This window comes from Pleurodeles waltl, chromosome 4_2, assembly GCF_031143425.1.
Source record: "Pleurodeles waltl isolate 20211129_DDA chromosome 4_2, aPleWal1.hap1.20221129, whole genome shotgun sequence".
NCBI lineage: Eukaryota > Metazoa > Chordata > Amphibia > Caudata > Salamandridae > Pleurodeles > Pleurodeles waltl.
This window is the reverse complement of record NC_090443.1, coordinates 59236807-59253865: the sequence shown is the minus strand read 5'-3', so window position 1 is coordinate 59253865 and position 17059 is coordinate 59236807.

Genomic DNA, 17059 nt, shown 5'->3' with positions numbered 1-17059 from the left:
CATTTAGGAAGCCTTACAAAAAAGGTATTTCATTTTAATTGTTCTCTTTTACTAAGTACTTAAAATAGTTTGTCCATTATTTTATTTTCTAAATTAAACTTACACAAACAGTGTGAACATTTTCAGGCATGAGAACCTAGAGTTACTGTTCTCAATTTGTATGAATCAGAGCCAATCATCACTGGTGCTTGGGGTCTATGCCTGCTACTCGAACAAAAGCAGGTCACCAAGTGCACCGCTTTGGCGTTTGATTTACAGAGTAGTAATGTCCACCAGCCCAGTACTCAATCAAAGAGGTGGTGTGGGGCTGGAAACTTAGCAATCAATAAGCATCAAATAGTCGCCAATAAATCTTTGTTCAGTCAATACTTTGGTTTATAAAAAGAAAAATACTTTATTACTTCTGACACAACCAGAAACATTGAGAATAATCATCAAAGAGCATTCAGTTCCTGGTACTAAAAGAAACAGAATCCACGGTATGTTTGGGGCAAATTATGACAATAAAGTGCCTTAGCTCATTGCCCACAAAGGGGGATCACTGGGCCTTAGGGAGTACCTGTAGCTCAATTCACTCTCAGTCACTTGATAGCCCCAGTAGATTACTCCTTGTCCCCCCTCATATGAGTTCAGTGTTACTGCCTAAGTTTGTGTAGTTATTTGTGAGTAGGGCACACTTCCTAGAATCACTGTAATTGGGGAAATGCCACCTTGGTGGTGTATATCCAGCGAGACATACCAGGTGGGGTTGATGCTATATCTGCTTGACTTAGCCAATGTGTTCTTACTCTTAAGTTATGAGCGCCGAGACCCATCAATCAGGTCAGTAGTGGCAAGCACCAGTATCATTGAAGAGGAAACTGCATAGTATTCATGGGTGCTCATGGTCTTGCATCTTAGCGTCTTTCTCGGGCCCACTGACAACCCTTCACCCAAACAAACTAGGTGCCTAAATCTGGTCAGAGTAACTGTGTCCTCATGCTGGTAGAGAACCTTCATGCAATTTGTAAGTTTCCTTCCGCACATCAACTTCTAGTGCCTAGATACTTCTTACCTTTCAACAATTAGCTTCAGGACTTGCTCCATTGAGTCCCCCTGGCAGTTTCTGGTTCAGGTGTTGGTGCAGTCACCTGTGCAGGATGACACTTCTAACTCCTCAAGTCCTCCATGTTCTACAATGGTTCAGGTTTCTCTCTTGCCTAGGCTCTTTCACAGCTTCTCTCCTTCACAGCAGCATCTTCCTGAGGTAAGGACACCTCCATCATTGTCCTTTGAGTGGGTTCTAGGCAAATACTCCCCACAGACATTTTGAATTTTCTCAGGTTGCTGGTCCCAATCCTGGAAAAGGGGAGTTGGTGGTCACCACCACAACTTTGGCCCTCTAAGGATTCTCTCAGTTTCTGATAGTATTAGACCCCAGGCTTTAGGTCAGGTCATCTTGGAGATTGACTGGAAGTGTCTGTCCCATATATACTCAAATTGGAGACACACTTTGTGTATTTCAATGTTTATAGTTCTGTGACCAGTTCTGGGTAGTTCTGCACTTTTGCAATTTCCACTCAGACTGGTCCAGTTATGGTCTTTTTCCAGAGTGTAAGCGAAAAGATAGAATGTAGCTGGAAGCATCCTTCAGGAGAAACCCCAAAAAAGGTGTAAAAGATATGCTGACTCTCCCTCTCACCTATCTGTTAATCAGTGCGGATATCAAAGACCAGGAAAAGGCACATAACTAGCTTCAAAAAGACCCATTGTCCCATCTCCTAAACACTCTCCAGTCTAGCCCTCTAGAAACACCTCAGGAATGAATGGAAGAGGCTTCCAGTTGACATCAGCTGCCTGGACTCTATCTGATCCTCCATCTTAGTTACCACTTGGATTCTGTAACATACAAGCTGAATGCCAGTGTGGCTTTGGCCACCTAAACCATACATTGTCAGGTGTTTCTTCCACTCACATATGTGGGATCAATTTGACACTTGGAAGGGGGAAGAACCCAGTTATAGGGGGCTGGCTGGTAAATTGAAAACATAGAAGAAACAGATAGGTCATTCTTCCTAGCTAGCAACAGGCAGAAAGGCCTGACCTGCAAATATAATGACCTCACTAGCACCACTGTTATTCTTCTACAGCCCGGTGAAATGGCAATTGTCACTCTCTTCCAAAGGAAGGTGCATATGGTGTGCCTCTTTAAACACAGATTGCTGCTCTCAGTCTCACTCCACATCACAGAAGGGCTTCGGTGCACAGACAAGATGGTCATGTGTGCTAAAATGGGAGTCAAAAACCCTATATTTTGCTTTGGGGAACTTGAGGCAGGGGGTGATGTTCTCCAGGGCCATACTTTGGATATTTCTCCTTCCCAACACCAACTAATTCCAAGTGCAGTCTCCTCACAGAGCCTGATATTATCCTACCTTACATTCTAAATACTTCTGAAATCACAATAGTAACTCAGATATATACAAGCCATCCGTCACCTACATTTAAAAATACACTTTGGTGTTCACATTTCCATACTTTGTTGGCAAGACATTTAGACAAAAAACGCCTGCAACATGCAACGTATACTCTCTCCCTCACAGACCCCCAACAGAAGAAACAAGATCATTGCCTCCATGTCCAAAGTCAGGATCTGGATGAAAGCCAACTGTGTCAAGCTCAACACCGACGAGACAGTAGCAGTGATCTTCAGCAAGGACACTTCACTATAGGATTCTAACTGGTGGCCAACCAAACTCAGATGCACACCCAACACCCATGCCAGGACCCTCAGAATTATCATGTACAGCAAACTGGACTGGACTGCCCAAGTCAATGCTATTACAGATCCTGCTTCTACACCCTGAAGATGCTGAGGAAGATCTTCAAATGGCTCCCAACTGACACTAGAAAAACTACTGGAACTCACTCCCTAGTCAACAGCAAGTTGAACTATGGGAATACCCTCTACAACAGGATCACCAAACAACTTACTAGAACAGTGGTTACCAACCTGTGGTCCGCGGACCCCTGGGGGTACGTGAAACCTCATCAGGGGTCCACAACTGCTTAGAAAATTAAAAACATTATAACAGATTGGGTCCTCTGGCTTCCAGTAATGACTCAGTGGGGGTCCTCAGCTTCCAATAATGATTCAGTGGGGTACCCAGGTTCCAATAATGATAAAGTGGGGGTCTACAGACATTAAAGGATTGGGAACCATTGTACTAGAAGGCTACAAACAATCCAGAGATCAGCAGCCAGATTCACCCTTAACCTCATACCCATAACTCACATTACATCTCAGGGTGCTCCACTGTCTCCCAATACGTGAATGTGCTCCATTTCAATATCCTCACGCACACATTCCAGGCACTACATATCCTAGGCCCGCCTGCCTAACCAGTTGCATCCTTTTCCACCAATCATCCAGACAACTCTACTCTGCAGGACTGCTACTCACACACACCCCGCCCATACAGAGAAGTAGATCAGGAGGATGGATATTTCCTTACATTGTTCTTAAGATGCAGAATGCCCCCTACCCCGCATCAGAGTTTCCTCCTCTGTTCTTGAATTCCACAAGAAGCTGAAGACATGGTTCTTCACTAAAATAACCTACCAAAAGCAGCGCTACACACACACACATACACCTGCTCAGCACCTCAATAACCTCGCTGTAATTGTGTGCTTCACAATGACACATAACACAATTTGACCAAATCAGCATATTCTTAAATTCATGATTTGTAAACCTGACAATTTACAAGTAAGAGAAAAAGGTTAGCTTAGTTTGGCCCTCTAAACTGAGAGGATGGTCTTGATTCTACCTCCCTGCAGTGCTATCACTTTAAACAGCATTGTCGTTTGGTTATTATGCCAGGTTTCATATTGGTTACCAACATGGACAACTGGTTTCCAGGACCAGAGTATATGGAGATTTCCAGATGAGTTAGAATTGGGAAAGGAGTGGAACATATGAGTTGGGTGTCGATTATGAACATTTCTGTTTGCATTGGTCATTGAACGTCTCAGATCTCTACTCAGTACCATTAAAGCTAAAAACAGGAACTCAAATTACAAAAATGAATAACGTATGTTTGTTGAATACTGAACATTTCCACTACATGTAGCGTACATGATTACTGATTTTACACTTATTGCTTCTGATTTATTGTGCTGTAGTTTGACCGTTTTTTGAGGCATCTGCCCAACTACCCTATGGTGCATCCTTTTATTGATTTTCCATTTTTTCCCAATTATTTAGTAAGAATCTGATTTAGGTACCCTGGGAAAAAGTCTGTAGGGAGCAAAAAGGCTAACCTGTAGAAGAAGATAATCTTTAGCGAAGGTGATATTGCTGCCAGCCAGACTTTTATAATTGTGAGAGAGTGTCCTTCACTGTTAAAAGTGTACTTAACTCCTGGGTTCTGAGCTTTATACAGCATATTAAATATTTCAGAACGTACTTGCATTGATATTTATGTCTCTAAAAGCTTTCCTAATGCTTTGCTGTTGCCCCAGTCAAGTTTTCGCATCCTCAGATGTGCCCACCTGCAAGCCTCGAATGCACGGTGCCCTGGCACACAAGACCTGTGAGACACAAGAAAGTTGTAATCTAATTTGTTCAGCCAAAATATTTACATGTTTGTTAATCATGAACCCCTTTCAATAATTCTCATGAACTCTGGTAGGCCCCTGCTACGTAAAAGGGAATGTTATTATCTTTCTGAAACTAAAACTGTGTTTGTAGTACAACATATTTTGGGGCTTTGCTTGTGCTCAGGAGCCCTGCTCTTTTGCTGATGTATGGGCGATTCTCTTGCTGGTAACCTCTATGATTCACCTTTTGATTAAGGGAGGGTTCCCTGTGGTGAGCTTGGGTGGAGGATGGCCCGGTGCTTGGCTCACTGATCAGGTTAGACAGTCTACTGTAATCTAATTTGAAATGTGAGTGTTTTTTATTATTGACTACCTAATAGTACTTTTTCATCACTTTAATTATGGGCAGATCTGGGCAGGTGATAAAGGGGTGAAATGGTTGAGCTTGTATTCAGGAGGGACTGGTCTGAGTGAAATGCACAGCATTAGAACAGAAAACTCGGGACAGAGGGCGTGGGTTGCTTAGGTCCCAGTGCAGACCTGATTGAATGTGTTGAAAGAGGTACCACTGGTTCTGTTGTCTCAAACCTTCTGCGATACTCAGCTGGAGGTTGGGGCTCGCAGACCAGACATATTCTGATTTTGAGGGAGCCAGTGGACAAGCATTAAGATGCTTTCCTACCTACCTCCAAATTGACCAGCGGGAATGTGTTGTGTTGTTAATCACAAAAACCTGGTTGCAATTAGGATTAGTATTTTTGTCACTAGTAACACATTTTATGACCTGATGTATGTACTAATAGGATGGTTCATAACAATATGATTTGGTTTGGGTTGTAATCTAACCCACCTCATAAGCATTAATGACGTAGGTCATAAATTGTGGGTAACTCCAATTGGTGGCCATCACAAGTGGTGGCGTGCTAGGGTAAGCAGACCACTATGACATTGATCTCCTTCCAATAAATACAACTTTTTTAGGATGCACCCATTTTCCTTGTTTCAGAGTTAGAAGAAATTCCTTGGACCACCGCCTCTCTCCCACAAACTTCTTTAGCATTCACAAAGGGAAAAGGGTATCAAACTGACCTTTTGGAAATTGGTGACAACTCCAACACAGAGGTGGTTATTTGTCAAAGTTTTGTGACCGGATTTTAGTTAGAAAACATCAGACAGATTCGGTATTTGAAAGGGATGCCTACAACTTGCCCCTTCCCAATACCAAAATCAGAATGTAAGTTAATTTCAGGAGTGAATAAGTTTATTGATTCTAAAAATAAGATTAGTGCATTTTAAAAACTATATTTGCAGTTGCAAACTCTGAATCGGACTGTTTGCGTCAATAAAATGCTTTGCACAGCTGGCCCTCAATGTATTGGCTGGCAAAACAAAAAATTTGTTTGAATTGATTTCTGTAGCACATCATTGCATAGCATTTTGAAAATATCAGAACAAATCTAATGAATCTAAAACTAATGTCTTCACAAATGCAATATTTCCAACAAACTGTCAAAGGGAGCGGCAGAGGTGGCTTGACTAGGCAGAGTGGGCAGGGAGGTGGATGGGTAGGGAGAGGACAAAGGCAGGGAAGGGGAGAATATGCCTATCCTGGTAGCACCTTTGCTCAAATCTATTAACATTTGCACTAGGTTTGTGTCTCAAAAATGACCCAGACTGGCGTAAAGTGTTGATTCCGATAAATACTTCTACCTACAGATCTATTGCCTTTAAAATAATCCTAGGCATTAGACTGAACCCAGAAACGTTAAAGCTCTCATGTCACCGGCAGAGGGCCATAGCCTCATATTGGCTCTGGCATCAAGTAATGTGGCTGAAGCCACATAGGTGGTTATTAAAACTTTGGAGGAGGTGTTAATCCGTTCCAAATGTGACGGATATACCACCAGCCGTATTACGAGTTCCATAGGATATAATGGACTCGCAATGCGGCTGGTGGTATATCTGTCACTTTACCGTCACTTTTGGGACGGATTAACACCTCCTCCAAAGTTGTAATAACCCCCATAGTGTCCATCCAGATGCACTTAGTTCCCTTTTTTCCAGGCCTTCAACATGGATCTAGAGCTTAAGGTTTCTCAGAGAGTTGGGAGTTTTTCTCTCACACAAATTTACTGCAGTGCCATGTTTCCTCCTAAAAAGTCAAGCTTAAAGCCCTATAGGAACTGCAGGGGACAGATGTCCATCAGTGACTTGCACACCATATGCTTGTGATGTCTGGACTCTGACCAAGATTCCTGTTCCTGCAATTCATGTATCAGTATGAACCCTGAGGTCAGCCAGGAGTACTAAGCTAAGCTGTTTATGCCATGGACTTGTGGCAACAAGCGGAGTTGTCGTGGTTCCTGACCACTGTCAAGGTATCCATCATCCTTGCATTCATCTGAGACTAGAAGGAAGAAGAACAGGAAGCACAAGAAGCCTGGTAGAAGAAAGTCCCCTTGTTGACTCTGGACTTCCACAGGATCTTCATCCTTGGAGCCAAAGTTAGTCATAGTGCAGCCATCTAACCCTGCTCCTGCTGGCTCTGAGATTGTTTGACAGCCAGACCCAGCTTTAGAGATGTCTTCACCACACCATCGGACCCATTGGTGCTGGCTCTGTCAATCCTGAACCTCCTAGCACCACATCCCTCCTTTCCAGAGCTCCCAGCACCAGGCACTGATATGGTAGCATTCATTAACACAATATTCCACATCTTTGCCAGGGCCTTGGCCCCATCTGGTGTGCCCTTGTGTTCTGGACCACCATTCTGCCTATCTGTGTTCTTGCTGATGGTGCCTTTCAGTCCCAGGCCTGTTGTCCTGGAGCTAGCTCCCACCTTCTCTTTGGTGTACAAGTATGCAGATCAACCATAGGTGTCATGTCAGGCCCTGTGCTTGGAGCCAATTGAGCTGCCTTCTCCACATACAAAAGCTCTCTCCACAAAAGGGGTCCAGGAGTGAGGTACAGAGATTGATTGAAGAGGAAGAGTATAGACATAGATTACATTACCTCTTTGACTCAGACACCAGCCCCTTGCAATGATATGCCTCTGAAAAAGAAGGGAGTGATCTTTCCTATGAAATCTGAGGCCTGTTCTCCGCCAGTGGCTTGAATACTTCCCCAGAGATGACGATGGAGTTTCCTGCTCCCCTCTTCTTCCAGAGGTTGTGTCTCTTCAAACAGCTGTCAGGAAAGTGTCAGAAGTCTTGGATCTGCAGCTTTCTTATATGGATACAAAGACTTATGTCCTTCTGGAGGTTCTTCTACACTCAACTCCAACATTGGAACCTCTAGTGCCTTGTAATGAGGCCTTGGCAGAGGAGAAACCCTCCTCTGCACTGGCTGTCAGTTGGCTTGTAGATGGGTATTACCGTCCTACTCCTGGTGATCCTTCATATCTTACACACCCATCACAGGAAAGCTTGGTGAAACAGGACAATTACAAGGGATGTTCCCCACAGTTTCTGTTGATTGGAAATCCAAAGGACCTGAGGCTTTGGGGAAGAAGATCTTCAACTGGGAGCATGGCTCTTAAATCACTGAATTGTAATTGCTTTTTGGCTCACTGTACCCACGCCTTATGGGATATGGCACAACTGATTGCATAGCGTGTCCTGGAAGAGATGTGTGCCCATTTTCAGGAAGTATTGCAGGACAGACAGTATGATGTTTGCAGACACATAATCAAGCCAGGCCTTGATACAGCAGACTCAGTGGCAAGAGTGATGGGTAATTCACTCTGCATCAGATGCCATGCCTGACCCAGGAGTTTGGGCTTCTGAGTGACATAAAGGCCAATTCCACGGACATATCCTTTGACACCACTAGTGGTTTTTTTTTAAAGAAAGTGGATGCATCACTATAAAAGGTTAAAGGCCAGTAAAGTAACAGCCTGCCCTCTAGGCTAGCAGCTGCTGTCCCAAAGAGACTAAAGACAGGTTCATAATTTCCAAGGATTTTCAAGGGACTTCAGTTTTTGGCAAAAACAAACCTAACGGCAGCGAGCTCAGCAACCCCAGAGCCCCAAGTTCTTTCAGTAAAAGGGTAAAGGAAGGGACACAGCCTGCAGTTCCTTCCAGCAAAGCAGTAGCTACAGTATAGAGGAGACTTATCGGACTCAATTGTGATCTTACAGAGCTCTGCAGCAGCAGTGATGAGGTGGGAGAACAAGGCAAACCTGACCTGCGGGATGGTCTTTACTGACCCCTCCCCCAAGTGACTATGGTAGTAACGGATGCCTCCACCTAAGGGTGGGAGACTTATCTGGAGGATCTAGATATCAGAGGCCTATGGTCTCCAGAAGAACAGGTTCTTTGCATCATCCTGTTGGATCTGCAGGTGATTCAGCTGGCACTCAAGGCCTTCTTCCCCTCAATCCAAGGTGAGTCCATCCAGATCTTCATAAACAACACGACAGCAAAGATGTACATTAATATGCAAGGGGGTAGGTTCTCACCTCTTTTGCTTGGAAACATTGAATTTCCTCTGTTGGACACACCACCAAGGAATCCCGATTAATGCCAATCACCTGTCGGGGTCTCTGAATGTAAGAGCCAGCAGCCTGAGTACTCATTATCTTTCCGATCATGAGTGACGTCTTCTTCCAGAGGTAGTTCGGGACATCTTCACTTTGTTAAGCACTCTTCAAGTGAACTTGTTCACCTCTTTAGAAAATGCTCAATTTCAGCAATTCTGTGCCTTCTTATATCCGTTGAGGGGAGCCTTGTGAGACACGTTTCCATTGTGGTGGAACTCTTAGCTGCTCTACCATTTCCCCTAGTGCTGAAAAGAAGATAGATATATTCGGATCTCAGATCGGGCAGCTATTTTTGAGCAGAAATGGGGATCTTTTTTGCCCCAGTGAAATATACTGAATTTGAGGACAACTGGAATAGATTCCAGCTGGCTCAAAAACAAAGGCCCAATTTAAAGGGCCATTTACACACACAACAATTTAAATAGCGCTAATTGTTTTAAAAAAATATATATTTTATAGCGCTGCTCATCCGAATGTAGGGCCGCAGAGCGCTGTACATCAAACATGCACATTATACATTGACTATAAATCATGCAAGTGTGTAAATTATTGTGCAGAATGTTATGTATGAGAGAAGGTTTCAAGGTAGTAATCATACATTGTCTTTTCTGGTAGATATTATATGTTAAGAGTGTGAGGAAAAGAGAAATACAATGTCAGGATTTTAAATATAACGCAGTGCTTGAGGTTGTCTGTACTAATAAGACTTTACTACTACCCAAAGAAACCCTTTTTCACAGCCTTATAGTGACAGCAGATTGTGAAAAAACAATAAGATCCTAAACCCATGCCTTGCAGTTTGTATGCACGTCCTTGTTGCCGGTTCATAGATCACTGTGCTATATAAGAAGTATTGCAATTTATGAACTGCTAGTGATGAAAGTATCTCTATGTCAAAAGCAGTAACCCACTTACCGATCTAAATAAAATACCAATATGTGATCTGCATTTTAAGCAATGTGCTTCACATTAACCCTCTATGCTACTTTATGAGTCAAAACTGCGATGAGGCAAACCACAGATCTCTGCAGCAAGTGCATTGCCAACTATAGTTATCATACCATTGTTATTATTTCCTGAGATTTTCTGGGTGCACAAAGCTGTCTGTAGCACATATTTCAAAATGGAGCCTTTGCAACCAATTTAGCCAGAACAGATTTACTGTCATGGTACTCCCTGCTACCAATGTCTTTGTGGCAGAGTGTTTAAAAAATAAAGTATACGTTGACTGTCACACTGCTTTTTTTGACTCCACCCCCACAAGACTCTATCCCCTTTTTGTTAACACACTTTGACACCCAATATATGGGTTTCTGGAGTAAAGTTGTTATAATTCCAACACTGCCCAAACCCTTGATTACTCAGGTTTGATGAAGAATCGCTATCACCGGGTCTAAGTCATTCTCCCCAGATTAGCCAGCAGGGTGTGGCATGCGGACATTCTCCATTTCTCCACAGCACTCCTGCACAAGCTATTTTGACCGGACCTCATCTCCCAGTTGGAAGGGATGGTACTGCACCCCAAACTCCAAGGCCTCCATCTAAATGCCTGGAAATTGAGTGGGGACAACTGAGTTCCTTTCAGCTACTAGCAGAGGTGGTTCACATTATACTATCAGTGAGTTGCCCCTCTCCAAAGTCAGCTTACAATAGCAGATGGAGCAACTGTGTTGCATGGTGCACTGACAACAACCTAGACCCCTTGCAGGCCAAGTTGACTCATGACCTGCAGTTCACACTTTCTGTTACACAGAGGGGGTGTACAGTTGTCACTGTCAAGGAATATCTAGCTGCACTGAAGGTGTTCCTCTGTCTGCGTGATCAGCTGTTAATATTATAATCCCCAATTGTAATGCATTGTCTGAAAGGGTTGGATAATCAATATCCTACAACTCGCTTTATTGTTTTCTAGTCGGACCTTAATTTGGTAAAAACTTTTCTTAAATGCAGACTCCATTTGAGAACTTGCATAGTTGTCTCTTAAGGATATTGACTTTGAAAACAATTACACTGGTGGCAACAACCTCAGCCAGACAGGTGAGCAAGTTACAGGCTCTTAGTTCCTGACCTCCATCTGCATCTTTTTATTCAGACAAGTCAGGGCTGTGAACCAGGGTTTCTTTTCTGCCTACGGCGGTGAAACTCTTTCATCTAAATCAGTCCATCACTCTTTTGACTTTCTATCTCGTCCCTGCTGCCCCGTTCCCTGCTCGCCCATTCGCTGCCCCTCCCTCCCACCTCCCCTTATTTGGCAGCCGATGCACGGTGAAGGGAGCAACCCTTGACCCTGCTTTCAGGCAGGTCGCTCCCCTGCACTGCATGCCGGTTTTGCCGCTACTCTAGGTTTAGTTTTTTCTTTCTTTCTCCCTCTTTGCCCTGGTTTTCCCCGCTGCTGCGTCCCTGCCCCCCACTCACCCATTCGCTGCCTCGCTCCCACCTCCCAGCTTCCCCTCCCTCCCACCTCCCCTTATATGGCAGCCGCTGCACGGCCGCGCAGCGGTCGTGCGCAGTGGGTGCGCCACTGGCATGCCGAAGGTGCGCCTAAGGCAAGCCCGTCTGCGCCCGTCCACGTCCAGACCGCACCCAGCGCCAGGACCCCTGGTCCCCAAGACTGCCACGGCAACCAACGCCATTACACTACCAGCACCCTCCTCGCACTCAACACCGGATGAGCACACACCTGCTTCCTGGCCTCCCCTAAGCACACCCAGGGACCCTTCACCTGCCGGAACTGCAGCTTCACCAGCATCCAAATCGCCAAACCTCCCACCGAGCCAGACCGCAACCACCTCCGATGCATCCTACTAAACAGCCGTTTCGCACGCAACCACGCCGTCGAACTCTGGGACCTGCTCGACACCTCCACCCTGGACATCGCCTTCCTGACGGAGACCTGTATGAACGCCTCCTTGGCCCCAGACATCGCCATAGCCATTCCGGATGGCTACAAGATCACCCGCAGGGATCGCACCAACGGAGTAGGAATTGCCATCGTCCACAAGAACACCATCAGGGTCACGACCTGTACCGATGACACCCTCAGCACCGCCGAACACCTGCACTTCCAGATCCACACCAACCCCAACACCACCCTCAGAGGAACTCTCATCTACAGACCCCCCGGACCACGGCCTCAGTTCTGCAACTCCATCCTCCTCGGAGACCTGAAACTTCACCTGGAGAATAACAACGACCCCAACTCCACCACCCTAATCGACAACCTTGCCACCCTTGGACTCAGACAACTCATCACTACTCCAACACACTCCGCCGGCCACACGCTGGACCCCGTCTTCTCTGCTAGCCCCCACGTCACCTTCAACCACACCACCAAACTCCCATGGACCGACCACCGCTGCATCCACTTCACCTTCCAGAAACGCACCACCGCACCCAACAAATCCCCCGTCGCAACTGGAGCAAAGTCAGCCAAGACCAGCTGAACACCAGCTTTGCCCGAAAACTACCCACCCAACCCACCAATCTCAACCTCGCAGCCTGCAACCTCTGGCGCTGGGTCATCGACTGCGCCAACACTCTCACCACGCTCAATAAACCTTCCAACAGAGGTGCCAACAAGAGAGCCAGCTGGTTCACCTCGGACCTTCGAGCCTCCAAGCAAACCTGCCGGAAACTGGAGAGAAAGTGGCTCCACGAACAGACATCGGACAACCATGCTGCTTCAAGAACGCCATCCTCAATCACCATCACCTCATCAGATCTGCCAAGAAAACCTCCTTCAAAGACCGCCTGGACAACAGCGCACACAAAAGCAAGGAGCTCTTCAACATCGTGAAGGAACTCTCCAACCCCAGCTCCAGCACAAACAACATCCCACCATCACAAGACCTGTGCAACTCCCTCACCGCCTTCTTCCACCACAAGATCACAGACATCCATGACAGCTTCAACAGCCAGACCACCATGCCAACCACCGACTCCTCAGACTCTCCACCCACCTTCAACTAAGACCCCCTGCTCGTCTGGGCCAATGTGAACAAAGACGACACAATCAAAACCATGAGCACTATCCAATCTGGATCTCCGTCAGAACCTTGCCCACACCACATCTTTAACAAAGCAGGCACCACCATCGCACCCCACCTCCGCACAGTCATCAACATCTCCTTCGAGACCGCAACCTACCCCGAGAGCTGGAAGCTCCGAGAGACCTCATGAATTTCCATCCCATCTCCCTCCTCCCATTCCCGGCCAAGGTCATCAAGAAGATCGTCAACAGACAATTGACCCACTACCTCGAAGAAAACAACATCCTGGACCCATCCCAGTCAGGGTTCCGCAGCAACCACAGTACTGAAACTGCCCTCATCGCTGCCACAGACGACATCAGGGCTCTGCTTCACAATGGCGAAACCGCAGCCCTCATCCTCCTGGACCTCTCCGCCGCCTTCAACACCGTCTGCCACTTCATCCTACACACACGCCTCCACAACGCAGGGATCCAGGTCAAAGCTCTGGAGTGGACCACCTCCTTCCTCTCAGGCAGAACCCAGAGCATCCGTCTCCCCCTTTCCGATCTGAAGCCTCCAAGATCATCTGCGGCATCCCCCAAGGATCGTCCTTCAGCCCTACACTATTCAACGTCTACATGGCCCCACTCGCCCACGTCGCCCGGCTATACAACCTCAATATCATCTCCTATGCCGACGACACCCAACTGATCCTCTCTCTCACCAAGGACCCCCTCACCACCAAATCCAACCTCCACAAAAGAATGAAGGCCATCGCCGAAAGGATGAGGAACAGCAAACTGAAGTTGAACTCAGATAAGACAGAGATCCTCATCCTCAGCGCCAACCCCTGGGACGACTCCTGGTGGCCGACCGTTCTGGGAGCAGCCCCAACACCCACCGACCACGCACGCAACCTGGGCGTCATCCTCGACTCAACATTCTCCATGGCCAAGCAAGTCAGCGCCGTCTCCTCATCCAGCTTCAACACCCTCCGCATGCTCCGCAAGATCTACAGATGGATCCCCACAGATACAAGAAGAACAGTCACCTAAGCCCTCGTCACCAGCAAACTTGACTACAGAAATGCCCTCTAAGCAGGAGGCCTGGCCAAACTCCTCAAACGACTGCAACGCATACAAAACGCCTCCGCACGCCTGATCCTGGATGTCCCCCACCACAGCCACATCACCAGCCATCTGAGAGACCTACACTGGCTCCCGTCAACAAAAGGATAACCTTGAGGCTCCTCACCCACGCACACAAGGCGCTCCACAACACCGGCCCAGCCTACCTCAACAGACGACTCACATTCTACACCCTGTCCCGCCAACTCCGCTCAGTCGACCTGGCTCTTGCCACCGTCCCCCACATCCGAAGAGCGACTACCGGAGGCAGATCCTTCTCCCAGCTCACCGCCAAGACCTGGAACACCCTTCCTTTGCCCCTACGACAGACCGAAGACCTGCTGACTTTCAGGAAGCACCTCAAAACCTGGCTATTTGAGCAGTAGCAGCACCCCCCTCCCCTCAGCGCCTTGAGACCCTTACGGGTGGGTAGTGCGCTCTACAAATACACTGATTGATTGATTATCTCCCGCCCCATCCCACAAAGGGGGAGGAATGGTTGCATAGGTTGAATCGGTCAACTACTATCTGCAAAGCACCAACAACACATAACTGGATGACCAGCTTGATGTATACTACTGTGGTGCCATGAAAAGAAAAACAGAGCAGAAAAGGATTATTTTGTGGAGGATCATCCTTTGCATTAAGACCTACTATATACTGGCTAAAAAAGAACTTTCAGAAGGAATTAGGGTCCATTCCATGAGGGCCAATGCTGCCGCTTTGTTCTTGCATGTGTATGCAAGGAAACTATGTGGGCATCTCTGCACAAATTCACCAAGCATTTCTGTCTGCATTATGATCACTATGCCAGATACGTCTTACAGGATTTCCTGGTCTAACAATCCATCAACTCTTCTTCTGCATAGAGTATTGTTATAGAATCTATTCTAAAAGTGAGAAATCTGCAGGTAGAATTATCCATCTAAGGAAAAAATACTTACTTTTGGTGGCGATCTTTTTGGTGAATACTCTACTTGCAGATTCCTTACTGACTCACTCACCACCCCATTTAAAGGATTGCTGTAAGGGGAGTTAAAAAGATTCTGTTAGAAATGGGGTCTTTGTTTGGCAGTCAGGTTACCCCATGTCCAAGCAAGGACCCTCACTCTAGTCAGGGTAAGTCACACACATTCCAAATTATCCTTTCGCCACCCTCTGGTAGCTTGTTACTGAGCAGTCAGGCTTAACTTAGATGGCAATGTGTAAAGTATTTCTGCAATAAATCACTCAATAACAGTATTACACCACAAAAATACACCACACAGTGCTTAGAAAAATATCAAGTACACATTGAAATATCACTTTAGAAAATGATTAAAAGAGTCTTAAGTTCTTAAAAAGCAATAAGTGTCTCTTGCAAGCACAAAGTACCTGGTTTGCGTCTAAATTATCTGCAAGGGGCCACAAAGGAGTAGATGCGTGGAGAACGGGGAGGTGTGCGTCAGTTTCTCCGGGCGCACGACGCTTCAATATTTGTCATGCAGCCAGAGCCTTCCGTCGACTTCCAGCGCACAGACTTGGATCCTCTTCAGGTTGTGGGGTATTTGGACGCCCCGGGGACAATGCGGAGAAATTCTGGGCGTGCAGGACGAAGTCACAGGAGCTGCGTCGATCCGGAGGGAGGTGTGGTGAAATTTCTGTCACACAGCAGGCGTTGCATCGATTCTTCTCACAGGAAGTTGGGCTTCGTTGTTCTGGCTCGGCTTTGCGTCGATCCAGTGGGCCGTGAGTCGAAGTTACGGTTGCAACACTGGTGCTGCGTTGATCTCCACTCAGGTAGCCGGGCTGCGTCGTTCCGTTTCGGCGTGCAGTGATTTTCTTACCGCGATGCAGGCTGTGCGTCGTTTCTGACAGGCTGTGCATCAAATGTTCGCCGCTCAAGGAGTTCTTTGCAGAGGTGAAGTCTTTTTGGCCCTGAGACTTCAGAAAACAGGAGGCAAGCTCAATCCAAGCCCTTGGAGAGCACTTCTCAGCAGAGCCAGAGGGTAGCAAGGTAGCAGGGCAACAGCAAGGCAGCAGTCCTTTACAGCGAAGCAGTCAGGTGAGTCCTCTGGGCAGTGAGGCAGCTTCTCTTGGCAGGTTGCAGGTTCTGGTGCAGAGTTTCTTTCCCATTAAGTGTCTTGTCCAGAAGTGTTTTGTCAAGAAGTGTCTGTCTTGGTAGGGTCAGAGGCCCTGTTTAAATACCCACATGTGCCTTTGAAGTGGGGGAGACTTCAAAGAGTGGCTTAGAAGTGCACAAGGTCCCCTTTCAGTTCCATCCTGTTTGCCAGGCTCCCAGTAGGGGGTTTGGCAATCCATTGTGTGAGGGCAGGCCACTGTCCTTTGACATGTAAGTGTCAGGCCCTCCACCCTCCCAGCCCAGGAAGACCCATTCAGTATGCAGATGTGTGGAGGTGTGACTGGGTATCCTGTGTTTGGGGTTGTCTCATTGAAATGCACAAGAGAGCTGTCAACTACCCTAGTCAGACGTGGATTGGAAGGTACAGAAGGATTTAAGTGTAGAGAAATGCTCACTTTCTAAAAGTGGCATTTCTAGAATAGTAATATTAAATTCAACTTCGCCATTAATCAGGATTTTCTATTATCATTCTGGTCATACTAAATATGACCGGGTTACTCCTTTCAGATTAGAATCTACCACTCAAACAGTATATGAGGGTAGTCCTAACGCCATCCTATTAAAAGGAGCAGGCCTCACGGCAGTGTAAAACGAATTTAGGAGTTTTACACTACCAGGACATATAAACTACACAGGTACATGTCCTGCCTTTTACCTACACAGTACCCTGCCCTATGGGTTACCTAGGGCCTACCTTAGGGGTGACTTATATGTAGGA